General features: G+C 37.8%; 1 protein-coding gene across 3 annotated transcripts in view; it reads left to right on the forward strand.

Moving 5' to 3' along the window:
* The window catches only part of LOC144452166 (methylcytosine dioxygenase TET3-like), a 55,703-nt gene that overhangs the window by 4,558 nt on the left and 32,623 nt on the right, over nucleotides 1-18,522 (forward strand). The window contains exon 1 of one of the 3 annotated variants that reach the window (XM_078143206.1): nucleotides 15,468-15,555. The exons of the other annotated variants lie outside the window; for them this stretch is intronic. The gene's annotated coding sequence lies outside the window, so the exon portion shown is untranslated. Of the gene's footprint in view, nucleotides 1-15,467; nucleotides 15,556-18,522 lie in introns of those variants that run through there. 3 annotated transcript variants of the gene reach the window in all.

Below are 18,522 nucleotides of genomic sequence, written 5' to 3' on the forward strand. Positions count from 1 at the left end.
CTGTCTGTCTGTCTGTCTGTCTGTCTACCTGTCTCTGTCTGTCTGTCTCTGTCTGTCTGTCTGTCCGTCTGTCTGTCTGTCTGTCTATCTGTCTGTCTCTGTCTGTCTGTCTGTCTGTCTGTCTCTGTCTGTCTGTATGTCTGTGTGTCTCTCTCTGTCTGTCTGTCTCTGTCTGTCTGTCTTTGTCTGTCTGTCTGTCTGTCTCTGTCTGTCTGTCTTTGTCTGTATGTCTGTCTCTGTCTGTCTGTCTGTCTGTCTGTCTCTGTCTGTCTGTCTGTCTGTCTGTCTGTCTCTGTCTCTGTCTCTGTCTCTGTCTCTCTCTGTCTCTCTCTCTCTCTCTCTCTCTCTCTCTCTCTCTCTCTCTCTCTCTCTCTCTCTCTCTCTCTCTCTCTCTCTCTCTCTCTCTCTCTCTCTCTCTCTCTCTCTCTACCTACCTACACGCCATCCAGTCTGTTGGTTAGCATTTGAAACCGTTGTTTAATTCATTGAAATGCGTTTATTCAAGCCTTAAATCTTCATTTTTTCCAAGTTTTATTTTCCCTTGACATCAGTCAACGACTTGTCATTCTGTTGACTGGGCGTGAAATTTGTTCACTAACATTGAGGTGAACTTTCAAGGCGTCAGTGTTACGTGACAACGTGTAGTCATTTCACGTTGCATCTGTTTACTGTTCATTTCACGATACATACCCCACTCTAACTGTTAACGTCTCGCAAGCAAAGTCATTAAAACTTATCGCTTCTTTTCTTACTTTTAACGATCACATGAACGGCGGTTTGATATTGGGTTGTGTTTCAACGATTCTGATATCGACATCATAAAATTCGTTAACGGTTTCATAAATTTACCTCAGACAGAGAATAGCTCGCCAATAATCGTTCGGTAATACTCGTGTAGATTTCGGTAATATAAAGTTCATCAATAGTTATGTCGATGTGTCTCATCAATGGCGCTCGTTGATACTCAAGAGTCGTGTGCATCTAATTTATTCAGACCCACTGTGATAAAATGGGAAATATTCGGCAAAAGTAGAACAGACTTCATTAATACTCGTGTGGAGTTCGTTAATACTCGTCTAAAATTTGTCGATAGTTGAGTAAAGTTCGTCAATAGTCGTGTACATTTCGTCAATAGTCGTGTACAGTTCGTCAATAGTCGTGTACATTTCGTCAATAGTCGTGTAAAGTTCGTCAATAGTCGTGTAAAGTTCGTCAATAGTCGTGTACAGTTCGTCAATAGTCGTGTACAGTTCGTCAATAGTCGTGTACAGTTCGTCAATAATCGTGCACAGTTCGTCAATAGTCGTGTACAGTTCGTCAATAGTCGTGTACAGTTCGTCAATAGTCGTTTGGAGTGAGCTAATGCCCGATTTGTATCTCGTTAACACTCGCGTCGTGTGCATATGAACTCATTATATCGTTCGCTCATTAAATGAATGTCACAAACGTGTGCAGTTTAATGATCTGTAACTTACTTTTTTTGTGGTTTTATCTACGGAATGATTCATTCCATAGGCATATATTCTGGCAATGTTAGTTGCATTTTAAGTGTGCCTCATCTCATCTCGCCTGATTTGCTTTTGTTTTACGAATCAAGGAAAATTTTGTGATATAACGTAGGTGTGTATACTATGGCACTATACCCATAACTGTGTTACTCAGATATAGAGCTATGTTATACTTCACACACAAGTGTGTTAGTGTTCAAACCACTTGGAATATCTTTATTTTCTTCACTTTTCAACCATTGGTTAATTATTGTAAAGAAAAATATGTTCAACAGTAAAATTAAAAGGGGCACGCCCATTTTTTAATTCAGTGATAGTTAACGTAAGAGCTGATATGCAAACTCAGCAATTATTTTCTTGAAGAAACAGTGCTATGAAAAGTTTTACGATAAATGGTATCTTTAAGAAGTGTAGTTTTTCACTAATAATGTTTTTGGGTTTTCTGACAAATATATTTGATCGAAATCTTCATTTTTCTTTTTTGTTCTAATATATTGAACTCGAAATGAAAATAGTTTTTTTTATTTAAAAAAAGAAGAAGTAGTTGTGTAAAGTCCGAATATGAATAATGAAAGACAACCATAATTTTAAAATAATCCAACAACGATAGGTCACTACGGCACACCGGATATAGTTATAACTGGTCTGTAAATGAACACAAAAAAGGTTTATAACGTCCATCCAGATTGCTAAGATTTATCGACAGCCATAATGGAGAACAATAAAATGTTACACCAAAGATAAAAAATACCGACAAAATGAACAAATTTAAAGTCGTTTTTAGTTTGCGAGTACCTATGTTTTGAAACATTTAAAACAATCAGAGTGGAATATATATAACCATATATACATGCATATTGTTAGACTGTGTAATGTATAGTCTGATGATGAATGCAAAAGTAACGTGAACCCGAGTAACGACTGATAACGTCACTATACCTTGGATTATATATATATATATATATATATATATATATATATATATATATATATATATATATATATATATATATATATATATATATATATATGCGTGTAAGGGATAGGGGTTGATTTTATTCAAACGGCAACAGTTACGATATAAATAGAAACGTGACGGAACAATCACTTATGAATTTCAATTCAAATCTTTTCACTGGTCATGTTATGTTTCCTACAATTCAATGTGTTCGTTATTCTACAGGCGTTGGAGAGACACCTTCGTCTATGGATATTCTAATTAATTCATTTTGGGTAGAGTTGTTGAAGTAATTTATGACTCAAAGAATTACTAGTATCTTATTATTAAAACGGTAAAGATTAACCATCTAGTATATATATTACACTCGTAGTCATGGTAACTATCACTTGCTCCAGGGATATTTTTCCTCTCACATGAAGTTTATAAAAAAAAAAAAGATATTTATGATGGTTCGGTTATTTCTCGTGTGAGATATCCTCTCCGACAACCGTCAATACCTTCAGGCCTTCATTTTTGTTTCCCGTCTGCAAAACGACGATTAGCCAAATTTTGACCTTTCTTTGGTCTTTGAGTCTATCTAATGGGAATACAGAGGAAATTTTAGTACGTTGGCGTAGGCCGGCATAAAGAGAGAGAGAGAGAGAGAGAGAGAGTCTTATGTGATAGTACTGTAGAGAGAGAGAGAGAAAAAAAAGCTTTTATAACGCTTATCTTTGAAGACTGTATCGATGTCGTTTTGCGAATCGTTTACCTTTAAACGGAACAGCATCCATATCATCATGATATCAAGGCCAGATAATTTCATATTCATTGCGTTTTTTAGCATGTAAGAAATTCGCTGTCAAGCTCGTGGCGAACAGACGTTCCCTTTTGTATGTTGAATGGATTACGTGACTTTATCCAACATATCTACATGTTTCATGTACGTTCTTTTTAGACCCTTTCCTTTAAACCTTCGAGATTGACACGAATAGAAATATGTTGGTTGTATACAGCTGTGGTAACCTGTCAATAACTAGGAGAACACCACATGATATATTTGTTTGTTTAGTCGTTTTTTTAGAACAATAGTTAGGTTGTATTGTGGACATAAACGCTACTCTAGTACTAAGATTAACACTGATCCAGTCCGTACACTCTACTGCACTAATAACACAACTACAGTACGAACATTACTACCTGTACGAATACTACTACAATACCAACACCATCTCAGTACCAACACTACTATAGTGCGAACACTGCTACATTACTAATACTGCCACAGTACTAACACTACTAACACTACTACAGTACTAATACTACTATGATATGAACACTCTACTGTAACAATATTAGCACTACCGCGGTGCGACAGTACTAATACTACTCTAATACGAACACTACTACTACTGTGAGAGTATTAGCACAACTACACTACTACGGTATTAACACTACTGCACCGTGAACTAAAGTACTAACACTGCCACCGTACAGTACGAATACTAGTACTGTAACAGTACTAACACAATCACAGTACTAATACTACCACAGTACTAACATTACCACAGTATTAACTCTAGTGCACTAACACTACTGCGCGCAGTACAAAATTACTACGACTACAAAACTAGTACTACCACAGTACTAACACGACCACAGTACTAACACTACCACATGTACAGTACTAAAACTGCTACTGTATGAACACTAGTTAGTGGTCTGAGCGTACATACAAGGCTTAAAATCAACTGACCAATCGGGGATGTTCCCATCACAAAAAGTTTTTGAGTTTTGGTTCGTTAAGTTTTTTGGCGGGAAATGTTTTCATACTAGTACTCTTGAGTTGTTTACTCTCATAGCGTATTCAGTGATGAACAATTAGGACTTTCCGAACGTAGTCTGAGTCCGACGAACTTATTGTGGCCCTCTCAGTTCTCCTTTGGGAAATTTATGGAAGGTGTTCTTTACGTCAAGTATTTTGAAATTTATCATCAGAATGCAAAGGAGTATTCCATTACAACTGGAGGGGTGGCACAGAGACTGTCGTCAACATGCCGTTTTGGTGAACAATCAAGCCGGATTAGTTCTTTATTGGAAGTCGTCTCACGTTTACATGACAAGCTGCTGCGTTCACCAATTTACGCATGGCTGGTCACAATTGACTATTTCATGCATGTATACACTGACTCTCACGAACATAGGTTGTCCTAAGACCACCGTGTGTTTATCACAATTTAGTAGAACATTAAGACACACTCGGCGGCGACAAACACATATCTTGCTGCGTGATTTTGTCCCCTAAGTTTACACAATCTCTGCTTCGCGTTATTTTTTTGTAAGTGATTTTGCCGAGTATAGCTCAACTTACTTTTGAAATTTCTTGAACAACTTCACTTCCCGACGCAGCTATTGTTTTGATAGGAATACGTTTATTTCCCCTCCCGCGCTATTCGTTGACATTCACTCAACCTTTCAAGCTAATCCGGGGCCTCGTACGATTTATCGGTAATGGCACGTTCTGCTCGTATTTCCTATGATTAATCGCGGTCGGAGAGTAGACGCTTAACTAGTAAATGCCACGTTAGGAACTGAATACAGTAAAATTATATGACCGTAAGTACGCATTCCCCAAGACAATTGTAACTACCGGCCCAGTTTCTCCTAATCACTAACGACGACCTTCATCCAACACGTCAAAAAGATTGACGAGCGCGACTGGCTGAATACACGCCAACTTGCGTTCCGTTTTGCTATTGACTGGGATGCGATACACCATGTATTTACAAATATGCCTCTGATGTTTTGCGTGAACGCATTTTTTGGTTGAAATTTGATACCGGCGTCCTCGTGAGTGAATAGTTCAACTTTTAACCTTCAGTCGTGATTAGAGAAAAGTAGTTTTGAATGTTCCGAATATTCAATAGCGAAACGTACATATGGTTGAAATCGTTCGACGTACACTACAGACCAGTTCTGAATACACGCAGGCCCAGGCTACTGTGATAAACTACAGATGGGGATTGACAGAGAGAGAGACGGATACAGAGAATATGGGTTGGGATCCCCTAGGGTTAATAGTCTAAACCTTAGCTCGAGGTGAGAAACAGTAAATGCTCTATTCAACAAAAACAAACACTTTGAAACGATCGCCAGCGGGTAGCGGTACCATAGAAACTTATGGCATGGTGTATCTGTCAACAGTATAGTCACGTGACACTTCACGGCGGCGTTAGTGAGATATGTGTTATAATATATTTTGACACTGCAGTCAAGTTTTTTTGTGACAAACTAACACGCATATACACCGTGAAGACGACTGACTAGACCAACAGAAGTTCTGGCGTTTTTTAAGGCAAAACTTATATATCCAGGCTAACCCCCTTGAGGTTATTAACTGTACATATTTAATAATAGTATTTATTTTTTCAAAGAATGTGACATTTTGTCCTTATGCGTATGTATGTATGTATGTATGTATGTATGTATGTATGTATGTATGTATGTATGTATGTATGTATGTATGTATGTATGTATGTATGTATGTATGTATGTATGTATGTATGTATGTATGTATGTATGTATGTATGTATGTATGTATGTATGTATGTATGTATGTATGTATGTATGTACGTACGTACGTACGTACGTACGCACGCACGCACGCACGCACGCACGCACACACACACACACATATACATATACATACATACATTACGTACATGCATGTTAGTGTGTTATACGTACATACGTAAGTATATACGTACGAACGTACGTACGTATGTATTAGATTCAGTGCGCCATTTCCGACAGTGTATATTAAGTCACGTTTGATCATTCCTTTTTTTTTCGTTTCTTCATAACAACGTGCAGCTCTTTCTTACTGTCACAAACATGACCTGTATATTTAATTGCGCCTGTAGTTTTGAAATAAATACAGTCTTTGAAGGACTGGTGTAAACGTTGATTGAGGTGATGGTGGTCTGAAGGAAATACACAATGCTATAACCTTTCAAATGACGTTCTTTTTTTTGTAATTACTTTGGTATTTTATTACGAGGCTATTTGGGCTTCCGCGGCGCTCATGCAGTTAAAAATCGAACCATAAATCGTGTCAAGAGGTAGGGGCATCGATAGCACTTAGAACGGCGTGAGATATATTGGTAATAAAGCGTAAAGGTTTTTAGGTATGTGCGTGAATCGATATTGATGTATCACGTTTAACTGACGATCAGTCTGGTTCATTACAATTTCGTCAATATAACTTGTGCTTCGTGACTATGCGTTCTCACTGTTCCTATGAATTCCATTTTATGAAGCGAATCAATGCATAACAACGGAACATCAGTGTCGTCGTCAACACCGCTCGTCTGCGAACAAATTAGCCTCTTTTTAGGTGACCCGGGGGAAAACGTAGACGAGGGCACTCTTTGCAGACAGATAAAAAATTAAAATATGGAACGAGAGAGAGAGAAAGACGATTGCCATTGTGGCTGTGGACATACTGTCGGTTTAATTTGTAAAGCAAAATTACATGTAGTCGCGTGTGCAGATGATCGGGTAATAATGTTGAATTGGCGATATGACACGATCAGAGTAAAAAAACGCCGACACCCGCATCACGTTCTCTCAGTTCTCGGATAGAGATATAGAAATACCGACAAAGAGAGTAGATTCAATAAAGAACACACACGCCTCTAACGTGCGGCGGTGATCGATCGTAGACTGGAATTGATCATCAACACAGGTCACAAACATAAAATCCGTAATGCACGCTGTATGGATGCCGCAACAACTCCTGATCTTTCTTAATTAGCTCTCGTTGTATGCCTTCATCGGTATAATACATACGACTGCGCAATATGGATGCGTTGCACTTAGGGAAGCGTTAGTGACTATGATAAGGACACGTGTACTGCATTTTCAGTATGTATATTTACAACAGTTTGGATATGTCCAGATAACGTCGCCATAACTCACTCCCTTTCGCCTAGAATGTTAGAAATATAAAGTGATCAGCCATCGTCGCAAAAAACCTCTTTAGGGCACTATACTACGACACACGTTGTTTTTATACATTATTTTTAGATGCGTCAGCGGAAAGGATAATAGGCTCCAGTGAAAAAGGAAAAAACGCAGTTTTTTTTCCGACGTTCTGTACTGTCTTTTTTTTCGGATTAATAGCATACACAAACCTTTTTTTAAAGCGGCAATAGAACACTACTTAGTTATAACATTGTCGGCATGACTTGCCTGTAAACGTTTGATTTGAAAATGATAAAATTACCCTTTTTTGGTAAAAATGTTGACTTCATGTTACAGCTGGTAGTCTGACAAGATTGTTGAACAGAAAACGCATAACTTAGCGCAAAAGTTTGATTTTGAGTTTTTACATTACAATAATTTTCTGGAAATTGTTGACTTTGCGTTGCTTCAACTGATAGTGAAACATTCTAATTTGGTAAAAATTTGAAGTAGTAAATATGATAACGTATCACTAGTCACAATTGAACGCAGGGGTGGTTTGTAATTAGTGATGGGGGGGGGGTGAGGTGAAAATAACGACGAAGGTCCTTTCTGTCAGATTTATGAAATAAATCGTATAGGGGGAGGTGTACCTCAACCAGCTGGGATTTTATGAAGCCAACTGTCATTTTAACATGATGTTGGTTGTAGTAATTATAATGCGACATGTAGACATCTGTGTACCATTGTGGTGTGTATATAAGTACAGTATGAATGAATGGCAGAGGACACTTTGATCCGAACAAAATATCTCCCTCCAAAACGCAAAAAAGAGATCATCTCATAACCATTTTAGAAAAATATGTACCCATTCTGTCTGTCTGTCTGTCTGTCTGTCTGTCTGTCTGTCTGTCTGTCTGTCTGTCTGTCTGTCTGTCTGTCCGTCCCTATAGGTCTCCCCCTCAAAAGCACTGGAGCTTGTTGGTCTCAGTTTCAAGCCCATTCGTAGCCCACAGTTTCACAGCTTTTGTAAAGCAAAGTTTAATATAAAGTTAAGAGTATTGACATAACACGTACAATAACTAATATAGTATGTGGTTGTTAGGCAACGCGCACGCAATTCCCGGACGCAAGTGTCTCGGTATCACTCTGTGTAAAATAATAAAGGCGTAGGTAAGGAATGGGAGCAACAAACGAACCCATCTAATATAATCATGCTATTGTAGAAATGAAACGTTCTCCCATCACAATCCAACACACAATGACCCACCTCTTATTGTTCGGATTTAATGAGTCATTTGCATAATTAAGGATATTTGGTAATTAGACAATATCTTACGAACACAATCTTCAATTTTCATATAATTTAATGTATACATTGATTATAACACGACGCACATTTACTGTAAAGCTTGTTGATGTAGCTCTAAATTGTAATCAGTAATTTGCATAATTAGTGATTTTTGGAAATTAGGCAATATCTTGAGAATGCAATCTTCAATTTCATAAGTTGGTATATACATGAAGCACACATCGTGCATTATAAAGCTTACAGAGAAATATTGAGGCGTCCTTTGCATAATTAATGATTTCGGTAATATTTTAAGAATTCAAACTTAAAATTTCATAAAATTTCACAAAATACAGTGGTGACAACACAGCGCTTGTTGATACAGTTTTTGATTTTATGAGTAATTTGAATAATTAATGAATTTTGGCAATTAGCCAATAATTTAAGAATTCAATCTTCAAATTTCATATACATTGGTGTATACATTGCTGATAACAAAGCGCATACGTTTGACATCGCTTGAGGATGTAGTTTTTGTTTTTATTGAGTCATTTGCATAATTAACGATTATTGGTGCTACAAATTTCTTGTGATCTTGGTCAGTTGGTGCACATATTGACGATGACACAATGCATGTGTCCTGTATTTGAATAGAAATGCTTTAAACTTCATAAAATTTGGTATGTACGTACGTTGATGATAACAAGGGATATAGAAACAACAACCCTTGTGGAAGGTAATCAGTTTAAATCTGGTATTTCTACAGCGCACAAAAGCAGTGCAAATGAATAAGAAAACGTGGTAAATAACGGCCCGTGCATAGATATACACTTGAATTTCAGCATCGCGTGAAAATGCTGTTTATATTCTTGACACGGTGTGATGATGAAATTTGTTGCGTTCAATGATGGAACAGGCATATTTTGATGGCAGTATCAAAATACTTTGATGTGACTTTACCATCACTATGGCAACGATGGTGTAACACAGTACCGAGGACGTAGATAATGAAATATGCATGACTTTTTGAAAAGACATAAAACACAACAACGTTGAAGGGCTGTCCAAGAACCGATGTTTAATGGTGCGACGAAGCTATAATATGACATAGTGGCGGGCAAATAGCTTAAATACCATTTGCGATGTTGACTCTTTATTGAAATAAGATCAGACAGCGTGCTATCGCCTCGGGAAAGACGCATTGCGAGTAATCGTGATCGAGTCATTCACGCTGTAACGGCGCTCATTCCAGAGCTCCTTAACTTATTAGGAATGAACACGATTAGCGGAATATCGTAACTATGTGTGTGAACTACCCGGTACGGTTTATATTACCCGATGAAACTATACTTCTGCTTCGTATCGTCTCAACATCAATCGGTAAGTAATTGCGTTACAAATTAAAGTCCTAAATTACCACATAATTCCAATAAAAACATCACTCGTTCATATATATGCATTTATTCCTTGTTCAATGTCTAAAATTTGTAATTTATACAGTACTTCCGTTGTAGGTCTTTGAAGTATTTCGGCGTCATTGCAGACAAGACTCCGCTCGTAATGAATTGGACTCGCGTGGAATACGTAAAACTAAGGTGTCAAATTACAAATAACGTTCAATTCAAAGGAACAATTTTGTCGTAACAAAGCTCCCTCCTGGCCAGGCACGCATCACCCGTTAACGAATTTATCAGACAATTTTCTCTTTTAGGCATGTAGCGACGTAGACACTTGGGAATTCGATGCACAGGTGATCACGAGATCGGTATAAAGTATAGTGCAGATACTCGACAACGAAATCATGATTTCCTGCCTACATGTAGTGAATAGTTAATGAGGCGGATGGCGGGATGTGGCAAAGCCAAAGATGCTATATTTATCAAGAGAAGGAATATTAAGACGGAAATAGGTGTACGTTGGACATCCTTTACTATGTAGCGCTTGACTAGTCGATTAAGACCATATCGTTTTGAGCTGCGACACAGTCATTAATTTTAAAACGCGTGTTTTTATTGGCTACCAAAGTAATACCATCCACTGCGGTGGGATTGCGTATGTTAACAACAAGAGCTTTTCACGAATCAAATTGTACAAAATAAAAAAAAAATGCTAAACAAAATACTCCAGCGATATAAATTGTTTTGCTCGGATTTAAAAAAAAATTTAAATACACTTTTACGTCATATGCAATTAACCTCAGAAATCCGACGCACTGTGACTTGGTGTCTATGAAAACGCGTTTTATTAATAGATAAGACGAAATGGGTAAATATCAAATATTGATAACATCATGGGAATTTACACAATGCAGTTGACCCGTACTTCGATTATCTGTGGCTGTTTCCGTAATATTTATAAATTTATACTTTTCCATTACGCGACAATGAAAGTAGGTGAATTCATGGACGTATATACTCACATACATACATACATACATACATACATACATACATACATACATACATACATACATACATACATACATACATACATACATACATACTCACATACATACATACATACATACATACTCACACACACATACATACATACATACTCACATACATACATACATACATACATACATACATACTCACACACACACATACATACATACATACATACACACACATACATACATACATACATACATACATACATACATACATACATACATACATACATACATACATACATACATACATACATACATACATACATACATACATACATACATACATACATACATACATACATACATACGCACCGTTTGAGTCACTTAGTACACTTCACACAGTGTAGCTAACCGTAAAATGACATTCAAACCAGGAAGAAATAGGAGGAGGGTTATCCCCTAAGTCTGAATGCGGTGAAGTCCATATTTTAAGGATCAAAGCGAAGAAAAAGAAACGTGTATGTGCATAAACTGACCTTATACATTTTGGTTATATTTTAATGTCAAGTACTATTAATTGTGTTATAGATTCTAGTAGACCATTCTTTGTCAGAGACGTGCAGGTGGTATTAACACCAGCAGTCACGTGATTGATATATAATGTATGCCGTTTATGGAGAAATACCATTTTGTTCGAAGAAGTTTTCAAAACGTTAATTGTCAGATGGACAAAATAATGCTGAATCCCGAACTTCTCCGCTCCCGCTTAGCTACATGTAAGCTTACTTTCCGAAGTTACAGTTGCAACCTCAAGCCACCCCAAGATACTACGAAACCAGAATGACTATAAAGTTTTAGAGGCAGCACGATGGCTTTTTTTTAACGTTTCACACAAGGCACTTTGATGCAAATTACATTAAGCAGACACTGATAGTGGGCAAACATGTAAAATAATACTGTAACATTTTATCTCGCTGTCACCGTACACAACTTGAAAACAATATCGGTGAAACAAGGCAGATTCAAACACAGAACGGTTTAACTGTGTTCTCAGTGAGTGAGATAAAACGTAAAATATGGCACTGACAGCGCGCACGAAAGTTGAATATTATTCGTGCAATTTATGACAACCAATTGCCGAGATGGAAAAACATGGTGTATTTCTGGTCTTGTAAAGTTTTATGTGCTCAGAAGCAATATAATGAGTTACAAACACAGATTTGATCTAAGTTGTTTGGCATTGATTTTTCATAGGAAACCATGATAAAATTGTTTTATAAATTAAAAATCCAAAATAAATGCCTAATACTCATCCGTATGGGCAGCGCTTTGGAAATAAAATTCTTTAGTTTCTGTAGTTACTTTGTTGATAGAGTGTCAAAACCATTCCAAAATTGAGCCATCGTTTTCTAATTCAATATGGCCGCTGAATATTGTATCAACTCTAGATTTTCCTGAAAACAAGAGCTGAACTCTTAAATTTATTTCATTGTCTCAAAAGACCCGTAACAAGCATTCTTGGCAAAGTTTAGATATAGTTTAAGAACTTTTATTTCAGGGTTTTTGTCCATAAGGTGCATTCTACCACAAGAAAAGTCAAAATGGCTGTCCACGGTCGCAATAGAGAACTTTAAAAAATATTTGTAAACCACCGACAACACAGTGCTTAGAATGTAAATAAAGTTTTGAAAGTAGACTAGTCGACCTAATTATGGAGCTCAATGTTACCAATCTTAAGTCCACGTCACCTAAATGGTTCGTCATTCAAGTTGTAGTTGGAATGATTGTAGTTCTCACGACAAGTTCAAAGCCTCGGGTTGTTTTCACTGGAATTACAGGCCTACCAACATATCGATCCTTCGTGTTGTCACTTTGTTTCACATACCATTTATTTTGCATGTAATATTCAACAGTCATTCAAGCATACCCAGTCACTCTATTGTGGAGACCTCTCCTCGCTGTTGTGAAACCATGTGCGAGATTTTTTTTGGATGGGAGGGGGTTGTCTAACGCTAAGAGTAGTCTAGCTGCTAGCCCTTTGCGTAATTCGGTGACCATTTAGCTTGCATATCGTCAAATTCGCTGTCGAGGGCTTGCGAACCAGAGGTACTGTCATCCTCGGCTTCTGTTCGGCAACTTTCCGAGCGCAGATCCGAGGTCTCACTACAACTTTTACATGTAATTTACAAAACTACTCTGTGAGGTAGATTTCTATTCAACGAAATCTAGTACATGTACTAGTTGTACGGAAATGTACATGTTGAACAAAATCGTGGACTTGTGCATGTTTTTTGTACTATGTGTATTATTAAAGGTTCTATTCATCGCCTAACTTGAGGACATGTACAACTGTATAGACTCATCTTTTCAATACAACATAGTTGGGGAAATCACCGTTAAAAATCGTGAAACTGTTCGAACGGCTCATTTTCGATGTAAACATCACAGGTCGTGGTATTTATTAACTGGAATACTACAAATATGTCGTCGATATACTAGACCGTTGAGACATTTGGCGCCGACTTTTTTTTTTTTTTTTTTGTAGTACGGAAAATTATACTCCACACTAAAATGCCTACTACATGATCATGTGTTCACGTGTATCACAGACAAGGAAGACATTTCGTCGTGGTATGCACAACATGTATCGAAACTGCTAAACTTACATTCAAATCCAAGTTTCCTGTACACCACAATGGTATTAGGAGTCGACGCTACAGTAAAATTTGAAATGGCGGGAAACTGAGCTAATTTTAGATTGTTCACAAAAATGACGTATTTAACGAGTATTTGGCACACTCGCTTTATGTAGGCCGGCCATTCCGACTCGACTTCGTGTCTTTAGCTTCGTTTACACTTCATTCTGAATTTCAAGTTAACATCCGCGTTTCTAGAAATTATACACGTATGTCGCTTCACGATTTGTGTTTAGAGCGCAATTTCTATTACACAGTGGGTGTTTCACTTTAATACGTGCCCCGAGGTCATGACAGCGAAGGGCGGCATGGACAGTTTTACTATTGTTTACAAACGACATGGCGTTGTCTCGATCTCGTGGTTCGTCGCTATCTCGACATTGCGTGTACGCGTGTCCAGGTTCACACTTGTATACGATGTCTGTACTGTAGTGTACATATAGCTTAAATAATGCTCTTCGTGGTGTATATACACTTTCGTATAAGGTCAATGTCGTGAACACTAAAACACCCTGGGAAACACCCCTGATTGATACGAAACACGTCTGTGAAGAAAACAATAAATACTACTTTTATGTGCCGACTATAAACGTTTAACCACGCCAACACTATATCCGTTACTATATTTGATGGATCGCTTTTAGAGCGAACGATTGTTTATGTGTGGGTGTGCGTGAGTACGACTGAGTGTCGTTATTATGAATGCAGGCACAGACTCGGTCTTTCCTTTGTAATTTGTAAACACGCTTTTGAAATTTTTACGCAATGCCAAGAGATTTGGCCTTGAGAGACCGGAATGTAAAAAAATCGCCACGTTGCGGTGAGCTTCAGAACGACGTAGTATTAATGATATGTTTTATTTAGGTGTGACTCGTATCACAACCACGCGTGATCGCTGTGGGCAAGTGATATGTACAGTACGCGATTACCGTTATCACGATTGTCCATAACGCACTGTCTTATCTCGTTTCCGTTGTGACGACACATATTTGTCTACCCGTATGTACGTGTACTAGTAAAGCTAACTGTACATTCAATATTTTACTTCGATAGCTTATTACTAATTTACGAAATAAAAATCGCCTTGTCTATTGCACCATGGATGTATTAGTGAATACATCCATGATTGCACTGACTGAAATAACCCCCTTACCTCCACGAAATAACGAACACTTATTATGATAATCGCTGATATCGAAAATTTTCAGTGTATTCATAATGTAAAACCGGAACAAATACAAAATGATGAAATTGAGAAATGAAAGTAAAGTGCAAGTGTTAGTTTCTCATTTTGTTGTTCCCAGCGTGACTGTAAATTCGACGTTAACTTGTAACTTGTATTTGCTCACATCTCTCTGTCGAGGTGAATATCAAGCATCATTCGTCTCCATCTCAGACGAAAACGCGTGTCGGCTGTAAAATTGATGGCGATTAGGGAGGCCTGCTTTCCTCCTGATTCATTTGCGGAAAGGCTTTCGACGCGGTAATTTGAGACGGTTCAGTTGACGTCGCTGGCGTCGTGTGAAGAGATGCTGCGAGTGCATACGTGCGTGGGTATCAGCTTACTTCACACACAACTACTTTTAGGAATCAACCAATCAGACTCTTTTTTACATAATGGGTACGGTTTATTTGAGCGGGAAGCTGATTTGCATATGAGCGTGTCTGACCGGCTGGCTTCACGCAGGCGAGTGGCGAGTGCGTTGTTTTCGGACTAAAAACCTCATTTTCCTGTAGCCTCTTTGCTATTTTATTCGAAGGTAGGTTGTTCCTGTATTGTATATTTATTATTTACTCTTTGATTTCGTTGATTACTTGGTTGGTTTTGAAGTTTTTCGAGTTTAAACCCGAGTGACTACTGATAGCGTGTCGGTCATTACACTCTGGTCGCCCATTGTACAGACGCCTTTCTCTTTGAAAATTGCGTCTTTCAGAATGAATTTTTACACAGAAAGCGTGAACTTCTGATCATTTGCAACAATTATCGAGTTTACATCATTTCTCAATTTTGCGTTTGTCTAGTTTAGTAGTCAATTCATACGCAATTTCTACCGAAAGAGGCTATTTGAAAGGAATGATACTACTTGTCGGCGTATTTGATGTTAAGCACTTTACCCTTCCGGTGCGTGGTGTGTGCCACGACCGGCTGACTGGCTCGTTTGCATAAATGGAACAGTTAAGTCTCGTCTTTTCATTCTATTCAATTGACGGAGATAAATAACTGCGACGCCAGCTCACACTCTACGACTCACAAAAGACCGTTCGATAAATTTCCCACTGTTGTTTTCGCACAGCTCTGTCCATGCTAAGGCTTCATATATCGATTTTTTTGTACCATATCTAGAACGAAGCAAGCGTATCTCAGAATTAGAAAATCATGCTACACAATAATAATTTCGTCGGAGACGTCAGAGCCTACCGTGTTTACGCATCACCGGCGAAGCTTAACGAACCTTTATACTTACTACATTTTTCAAACAGAAATGTTTTTGTTCGTGTTGCCTTATCAATGCAAGCTAACTATGTGATTATAGTAACCAGTGCTTGCATTTTGTAAATTAAGAACGGATCGGCGATAGTGTCCGCATTTGTAGTGTATATTCAAGGTTGCAAATCGAAGATGCTGATTAGATGCAATGTATTCAAAGTGTTAATGGTTGTGTTTTTTTCAGGCGTTCAAACTGTTTGTTAGTGAGAGGGCACGACTTGCATATGAAATGCAGTGAATAAATAAGATTTCCTCTGAAAAACAGTAGAGTTCGATCGTCGTACACATTCACTCAAAATACAGCATGGACTCCTCCCCCAAAAGACGTTCAAGCCGTCGTCGCGTCGGGCTTGTCAATTTCCCAATGGAAACCTTTGATTACGACACAGCTATGCACGAATAACTGCATTAGTTTCCTAGCTAAATCGTTAAAAGTCGTGGCCGATGCGCTTGTATCAACTAGTTCGGGACCATTGATGATTAAATAGATCAATTTATGTCTGTGACGTCGGCAACTAAATCAATAGAACAGACGTTTTGGCAGGACGGCGTGCGTTGTTAGCGTTTCCAGCTCGACAAGACGACGGCTCAATGGCCTTAGCCCTAATGTCATTACCGCAGCACGAACCCCGGCTTTAACAGATTTCAATACTCACAGCTGGATTATCACTCCGTTTAAAATATATCACCGAATCTGCATTCCTCTTACCAACTTGCATACACGCACTGTTGAAGCTTTTTTAAAAAAAAAATCTAAATGTTAATATTTTGAATGTTTGGTGTGTAATGGGTGGACGTTATTTCGAGGCGCTAGGCGCGATTTGGTTATGTGACCTAGGTGTCAACTAACGTCTCCGTGCGTGAGTACATGCCTCCGCAAAACACTTTTTATGAGAAGGGAGTTGCGTGCATGGTGATAACAATAGCGCCAATTCAATTTCCCATTCACGTTGTAGCGTTTAACGCGGGTTATTCAGGTCGTTACAGAGCGTGATTTGAATAAGCGGCAATTATCTCGATGCAAATAAAAGACGATAGTCGTGGAAAGGCAGTTGTACACGCACCCAAAATTGAGGCCTTTAAAATGGGCAGCTGCTAGGAATTGTCACGACAGTACGTGCCGCTTACAAGCTCTTTTATATCTGATGGAGTACAGACGTCAGTTATAATAGCTAACGTTATCAGATATACATTTCACCCTTTCACAGGGCGGCTTTTCGCGCGTCTGATTTTGATTAATTACTTTGGTAGACGGTGGGAACGTTGGGCAGTGTCGTCGCATGCGCTAATGACGGATTGTGCTGTGTGTGGCATTGATTTTCTATGCGACTGAGTGGAATTATGATATCGTTTTTTGAGAAAGCTGTTGTGAATGAAGAAAATAACTTGAAGTAATATATCTTTTTCTGTTTAATTTTCTTTGAAACAGCTGGTTTATTTAAACTGAAATTAGAGTTGATAATAACTTCATTGTTTAGTTTTTGCACAGTCTTTCTAGCTGTCTTTCTGGCTCGCCGTCTTTCCGCCTTTCTGATTTGTTTTTCATTCCACATCTCTCTCTCTCTCTCTCTCTCTCTCTCTCTCTCTCTCTCTCTCTCTCTCTCTCTCAATACGAATTATAAAAAGTAAAATAAATGTAAATCTCTTGACATAAGATGTACCAAATATTTGTCAAAACTCAAATACTTGTAAATTGATAGAATTTTACTTAAATGAAATGTAAGATGCATACATGACAAACTCATACTCTCATTGGCTGATCTGAAAGATTTGGCAATTTGTGACATTTTTATTCAAAAATATAAGAAAAGAATGAGACTGGGTAAAAGTAGCCAATATTACTTTTGATGTCTAGTGTTGAAGCGATGTGTTTTCTCGATTAGTAGAAGTGTTATGCTGTTTTATTACTCAAAGAATCATCCTGAGTAAGCTTACAAGTTTGTTGGATATGAAAACTAACTTTTCAAAAACGTATCAGTGAAACGAAAGTAAAAATCTAAGTGGACTAAAGAGGGCGCTGTTCATTTCAACGTTGGCAACACTAACGTTTTTCAATGACCCACCCAGTGACATATTTAGCAATGTGAACTGTATGGCAAATGTTATTGATCTTATTAAATTATTACATATCATATTTTCTATATTTATAGAATATGTTTAAAGGAATATACATAATTTTTTGTACTTTTTTGAATCCATTTTGATGTAAATTCTGTCTGAAGACATTGCAGTGTAACAG

This window comes from Glandiceps talaboti, chromosome 22 (genome assembly GCF_964340395.1).
Source record: "Glandiceps talaboti chromosome 22, keGlaTala1.1, whole genome shotgun sequence".
Classification (NCBI taxonomy): Eukaryota; Metazoa; Hemichordata; class Enteropneusta; family Spengelidae; genus Glandiceps; species Glandiceps talaboti.